Source organism: Microtus ochrogaster, linkage group LG12 (genome assembly GCF_000317375.1).
Source record: "Microtus ochrogaster isolate Prairie Vole_2 linkage group LG12, MicOch1.0, whole genome shotgun sequence".
Classification (NCBI taxonomy): Eukaryota; Metazoa; Chordata; class Mammalia; order Rodentia; family Cricetidae; genus Microtus; species Microtus ochrogaster.
Genome location: NC_022036.1, coordinates 2,701,746 through 2,708,530, shown reverse-complemented (window position 1 = coordinate 2,708,530; position 6,785 = coordinate 2,701,746).

Sequence of the window (6,785 nt, the reverse complement as noted above, 5' to 3'; positions counted from 1 at the left end):
TATATAGTTGGCAGGTCTACTTACTGGATTGCTCAGATTCTGGAATCTTGGAAGTAAAAATTCCATTGTAAAGAGACCCTATCATTTTGTATATATGCCTACCAGGAAAGTAACCCATCACTTTGTAAATATTGCTATGATGAAAAGATGAAAGGTCTTCATATGTAATAAGAGGAATATTGTCAATGTGATAAAGTGATTTGAGCATTATAAAAGTACAAAAAGACAAACAGGAAGACTAGTTGAAAGGGATATTTAAAAATTCAACTGTAGTCACATCACAGAACATAGTGAAAATAACTATGGACCAAATCCAACCCATAGTCCATATGATGGATAGAGTGGGTACTACTGGCCAAACATTCTTGGTAAAAACCACAGTCCTTTTGATCTAAAGTTGTGGCTATTTCTGCTTGTAAACAGGACGTTCTGTGTTGAGTCTCTGTGTGGGACTGTAGAAGCTAACTTGAATTGAGAAATAACCAGGCTAGCTTTAAAGATAAACAATTATATTTTTATTTATTATAAGGGGAAAACTTGTGAAACCAGAACAAGAAATCCAAGCTCAGCTGTGCAATGAGGGAACCACAGAGAGAGAAAGCACCTGGGCCTACACCTGTTTTTCTCTGGGTACCGTAAAGGAACACCCTAATTTGGTCCCATCTCTTTTTTTTTTTTTTTTTTTTTTTTTTGGTTTTTCGAGACAGGTCCCATCTCTTAAAGATAATTGGTTAACAAGGTTTCCCCATCACCTCTCCCTTTTGTCTAAACAAGAGCGATTCAAACCCAATACCAAACTATATACAATAGGAGCAGATATCAAGTATAAGACTACAAACAACATAAATACTAGTAAGCAAGGAACACACAACAAATGTTTTAATAAACATTCTATTCCAAAGAATCTAAGCCTTGAATAAAAAATAAATTTGGCTATTTCATAAAAAGGTAACTTGACTATCTAATCTTTTTTTATTTTTTGTTTTTTTGAGACAGGGTTTCTCTGTAGCTTTGGAGCCTGTCCTGGAACTCCCTTGGTAGACCAGGCTGGCCTCGAGCTCACAGAGATCCGTCTGCCTCTGCCTCCCGAGTGCTGGGATTACAGGCATGCGCCACCACCGCCCGGCTTGACTATCTAATCTTTAACCTCATTGAAGTCCCGAGAAGGGAGATAATATTACTGATTAAGCAGAAAATGCAATTAAGCAGCATCTTCCAAAGTGAGCAGTATATGACAGAGACAGTTGGTTACCTGAGCAATCACCCAAAGTATCATTTGCAACATTGAAGTAACCAACTTTGGCCAAGGCCTAGAGTAACTGACAGACCATTTCAGAGGCAGGGAATTTTTTCACAACTATCTTACCCGGTCTTGGCAAGGTTTTGCAGACCTTTTTTTGTGTGTCTTTCTTATCTAGCACTGATACCATGTACTTTGCCAATGGTTGAGGCATAGGCAGTTCCTTGACCAAAAACCAATTGTGCCAAAAAGAAAACAAAATTCCCATTGCTCTTCAGTGCTCAATATTCTCTCAGGAATAGATTGGTGCTGTCAGGAGCAATCATGAGTCATGTCAACAGAACCATAAATTATTTAAATGCCATGTTCTACAGATCCTGGAAGTGGTTGAAGATTATCTTTCTAGGCAGAATATAATCTCTATGTATCTAAAGAACCTAATTAATCTGACTATATATATATAAAACACATATATATATAACTATATATATAATGAACAATGATTGACATATAATATTTAATAAACTAAGACTTTTTGTGAGAATATTAAATAATCTATTAACAAAAGGGTAGCAAATGAGAACAATAACCTCAAAATGTAATCAATGTATCTCGCTCAGAGGTAAACAAAGTATCTTAATGCAATAAGATATATCCTTAAATATATCCTTAAAGTTGTATCAATATACAAAGTGTCCTAAACAGAGGGGAAAACATGCATTTACACAAGCTGACAGGACTTTCATAGATATACAAATATTATAAACTGAAATAACAAATACATTTTGAACTTGTATCAATAAACAAAATACTATGCCTATGTAAAGTATCCATAAGTAATAGCTCACAAGTATTTACTCTATTACCCACTATTATAATCCTTTTTTTACTGAACCTACATAGTTTCCACCCCAACCTTCTACCTGATACAAATAATAATCAACAACCTCTAAACAGTGTTCCCAACCCTAAGGACAAACATTTTTGGGAGATGGACATTGTCCTCTAGAATTGTTTTACACTGTCATGGAAGAGATGGTCTCTTTATGGGGTCCTGCAAAAGTAAAGTGATGATTAAGTTTCAAGATTACTGTCTAACATAGTTGCAAACAATTTCTGAACAGTCAATAGTTTTTTTTTTTCTCAAAGTTCTTATTTGGAAAAAAATGTCACAATGGTGACAATTATAAGGTGGTAAGGAAACCATATAGTGTTTGGGGAAGGGTGTTCTCTTGTCCTTACAGGAAAAGTCACATCTTCAAAAATTCAAGAGACCCTGGATGTTTGGATACTAACAGAAGGAAAAATTACTATCCAATAAGGACCATTGAGGAAAAGAAAAAAAAATATGACTTATGAGGAGAGGTGATCAAAACACTCACACACACACACACACACACACGAATATATAGAGCTGGATTTGAAGGTGGACACTGGTTCTGTACTTCTCTAAATGCAAGTCATTCATGTTTGTTATACTTTTAGTTAGACTAATTAGGTTCTTTAGATACATACAGATTTTATTTAGCATAGAGAGTTAACCATCAACCACTTCAAAGATCTGTAAAATATGGCATTTAAATAACTTAGGATTTTGTTTAAATGAGACACGATTGCTCCTGGCAGCCTGATCATCCCTGAGAAAGTGTTGAGCACCAAAGACACCCCACTTTGAGTTTGTTTTCTTAGCACAACTGGCCTTTGGGCAGGAAACTGCCCATGCCTCAGCCACTGACAAAAATGCAAGATGTCTGGACTGGATAAACAGGATACAAGAAAAAAGAATGTCACACCTTTCCAAGAAGGGTAAGATGGTTTTGAAAATTTCCCTGCCTCTGGAAATGGTCTGTCAGTTACTCTAGGCCTTAGCCAAAGTTGGTTGCTTCAATACTGCAAATGAGACTTTGGGTGACTGCTCAGGCAGCCAGTTGTCTCTGTCATCTTCTGCACATTTTGGAAGCTGCTTGATTGTACTTCCTGCCTACTCCTGTACTATTATCTCCCATCTCTGGCTTTTGATAGGGTTGAAGATTAGATAGTCATATTTTCCAGCCTCTTATGATATAACCAAGTCATTTCCAATACAAGGCTTGGACTTTTTAGGATAGAATAATTATTAAAACATTTAATTTATGTCCTTGCTTAACATAGTTTATGCTGGCTGTAATTCTAATCTTTTACTTGAGATCTGTTCCTAGTGTATATAGTTTTGTATTGGGTTTGTAACTCTTTTATTTAAAAGGAAGGGGGAGGTGCTGTGAGAGATCCTTCTGCTCCTTCAGCCAATAGCCATTAAGATACCAGCTCACTTGGGCATGGTCTGTTTTTACCGTAAATGCAGCTGTAAAGCATGTGTTTTCTCTCTTGCTTCCAGTTCTCACTTCTGGCTGATAGACCCTGTTCCTGTTCCCCGTTCATGCAAAGGGCTGTTATCTAAGACAGTGATCTGTAAGTCTCTCCTAATTAAATAATTCTTTCTTATTCATAACTCTGAACTCGTGTGGGATTATTTTGTTACTTCTGCCATTTGTTATTTATTGTAAATCACAGACTGTGTGCTCCAGGGAGGTCTCTGATTGGTAAGTGGCTTCATGAGCACAAATGTTAAACAGAGACAACCAGGGAAGCTGGTGTCCTGCCTGAGCATCTGCAAGTTCCAGAAAACTGGACCCAGAAACTATCTGATATGTTTAATGAGAAAATATGAAGGACTGAATCTAGTGGCTCAGAGCTCTAGTGGCTCAGAGCTGCTGCATGGGAATTCTATACCCAAATGAACTGCTTTGAGGCTGATAGTAGCTAGCTAGAGCTGCTGGAGACCTGAGCCCCACAAATCGGGTGCCAACTGTAGAAGCTAATTCAATTTGGGAAATAGCCAGGCTAACTTAAAGATAAACAATTATATTTATTTATTATAAGGAGAAAACTCACTAAACTGGAATGAGAAGTCCAAGCTCAGCTGTGCAGCAAGGGAACCACAGAGAGAGAGAGAGAGAGAGAGAGAGAGAGAGAGAGAGAGAGAGAGCACCTGGGTCAGGAGTCTTTTTTTCTCTGGGTCCCAGAAAGCCACACCCTAACTTGGTCCCACCTCTTAAAGATAATTGGGTAAGAAGGTATTCCCATCACCTAACAATTGAATTTCAGTAAGAATCCCAAACTTCAGCGTTTCTATAAAATGAGATCCTGATTTTTTTACTGAGAAATACACAATTGGTTCAACAAATTAAGTAATAGTTCTTTCAATTTACCTAGTAAGACAGAATGGATTGCCATATAAAAACAAGGAAATAAAAAAAATCATTGACTTTCTGGTTCCTAGATTCCCTATAAGAATGTTTCTCTGCCATTCTGGAAATTTCAGTACTACCCCATCTTATTTTGTGTTTCCCTTGAATCCACTACTCTGCTTTACATATACAGGGTAGATTAATGGCTTAAAACAATAGTTGATTATTGCTCAGAATTTCATGAATTAATTATATAATTTGCTGATTGTGATTTTTCAGGCTCAAATATTGTTGCCTAGGCATTGTCCTCTCACACCCTATGGCAACTGTCAGGCTGGCTGAAGTATGTGTAGACTTGACATCCCTAAATGGAGGTCTTTTCACAGTTCCACATGGAGTCAGTCTCTGAAAAATTCCTCCCAGCTAATTCAAAGGGCAGCTTCTCTGGGCAGTGAGAATTAAAACGACAATGAACAAGGGAGTCTGCAGTCTAGGTATGGAAGTTCCTTTATTACAGAAGGAAGTTACAAAGTCAGCCTGCATTCTCTGGTGGGGAAAGCAAACTTGACAGAAGAAGATGCAGACACAGAATGAGATGGGATGTTGTGGTCAGTCCTGCAAAACACAGTTTCATTTTGTGTCTGTTCCTGGTGTGATAAAAAAATGCCCTGAAAAAAAAAAAACAAAACAAAACAAAACAGGATATATGAGAAAGGCTTTATCTTGTCTCATAGAATGTACAGTCCACTATGGTAGGGAAATCCAAGATGGAGGATTCTGAGGAAGTAACTGTACTCATTAAAAGGAAGCAGAAGGAATTGAATTCTGGTTCTCAAGTTGCTGCACCCCTTTAATGTGGATCTTTCCACCTCAATCAATCTAATTAAAAGACTCGCTTGTAGGCATGTCCAGAGGCTTGTCTCCTATGTGACTCTAGATCCAATCAACTTGATAACCAAGATGAACTCTCAGGATTACTAATACCTATACTGTCCTTTTGAAGAATTGTGGATTTACTAATTTGCTTCTGTAAATTATCAAATGAAATAAAATGTCTTGGTTTAACTCTCTTTATAACAATAACTAGAAAAACTTTAGTTTTCTAATAGTACTGACTAATATGACTGTTATATTTGGATTAATGATGTTTGGGATTAACTGAAGTTCACTGAGGTTTGTGGGCTACAAAACAAATGGCAAATTGCTCTTTATGTGGGTGATGAGGATAAGTTTTTACCAGTGTTCATAAAGCAATATGAAACTTTAGGCTGTTTAGTATATGAGGCACAGATGGACTGTGTGGATAAGGGAGCAGTAGAATTATTTCATTAGTCAAGTGGGGAAAGTAACAGTGAAGTAACTTTTCTCAGCATATTCTCCAGTCACCATAAAGAAAAGTGAAAGTACCTGTTGGAAATGATGTGATAGTGGTTAGAGAGATCTCCTGCAGTGTTATGCTCATATTGATGATGCAGCTGATGAGTTATAACTGGTTATAACTGTTATATAATATAACTGTTATTATATATACACATATATAAATAATATATAATATAACATTATATATATATATATATATATATATATATATATTAGTCTGTATTCGACTTGCAACAACATAGATAATAGTTCTTTGACCTAAAACATGAATGCAGTGTAAGAAGACATATTGTAGTGCCCTTGCAAAGATGTTACTATATACACTAATTGAAAGATTTCCAATCAATTCTGCCCAAATTAAGCACTGCTAGGGCCATGCTCTTATCTTCCTCCACTTTGCCAGCAATTTTGAACATAGATACATCTCTCTTGCTTCATTCTTTCTTCTGAGACTACACAAGTTCCAATGGATTTGCAGATCCAAACTAATGGTTTCATTTAGGTTTCTGCTTGTTCATGTTCAAAATGAGGAGAGGCATTAACTGTGCTTCTGCTTGTCTAATTCCAAGCATCTCTTCTCATTTGCTATCAGACACATCTTATGGCAGGTCTTTGTAACAATGTGTTGCAAATAATCAAGGAAATACATAGCTTGGCACACAGTTGTGACAACAAGGAGAAAAGCCTCCAGAGTCTCTGGATCTGAATCAACTCAGCTCTCTGCATGGAAGGGTCCCTCGAATGCAGAGGTAGAAACAAATAAACAAACTAAAAAACATTCATTAATGTTTATTTAAAACAGTGAGATGTGAAATCTGTCCCCATTATCCCATGTTAGCAAAATTTATGATATTTGTACAAGTAATTATTTGTTTTTTTTTTTGTTTTGTTTTTTTTTTTTTTTGGTTTTTCGAGACAGGGTTTCTCTGTGGCTTTGG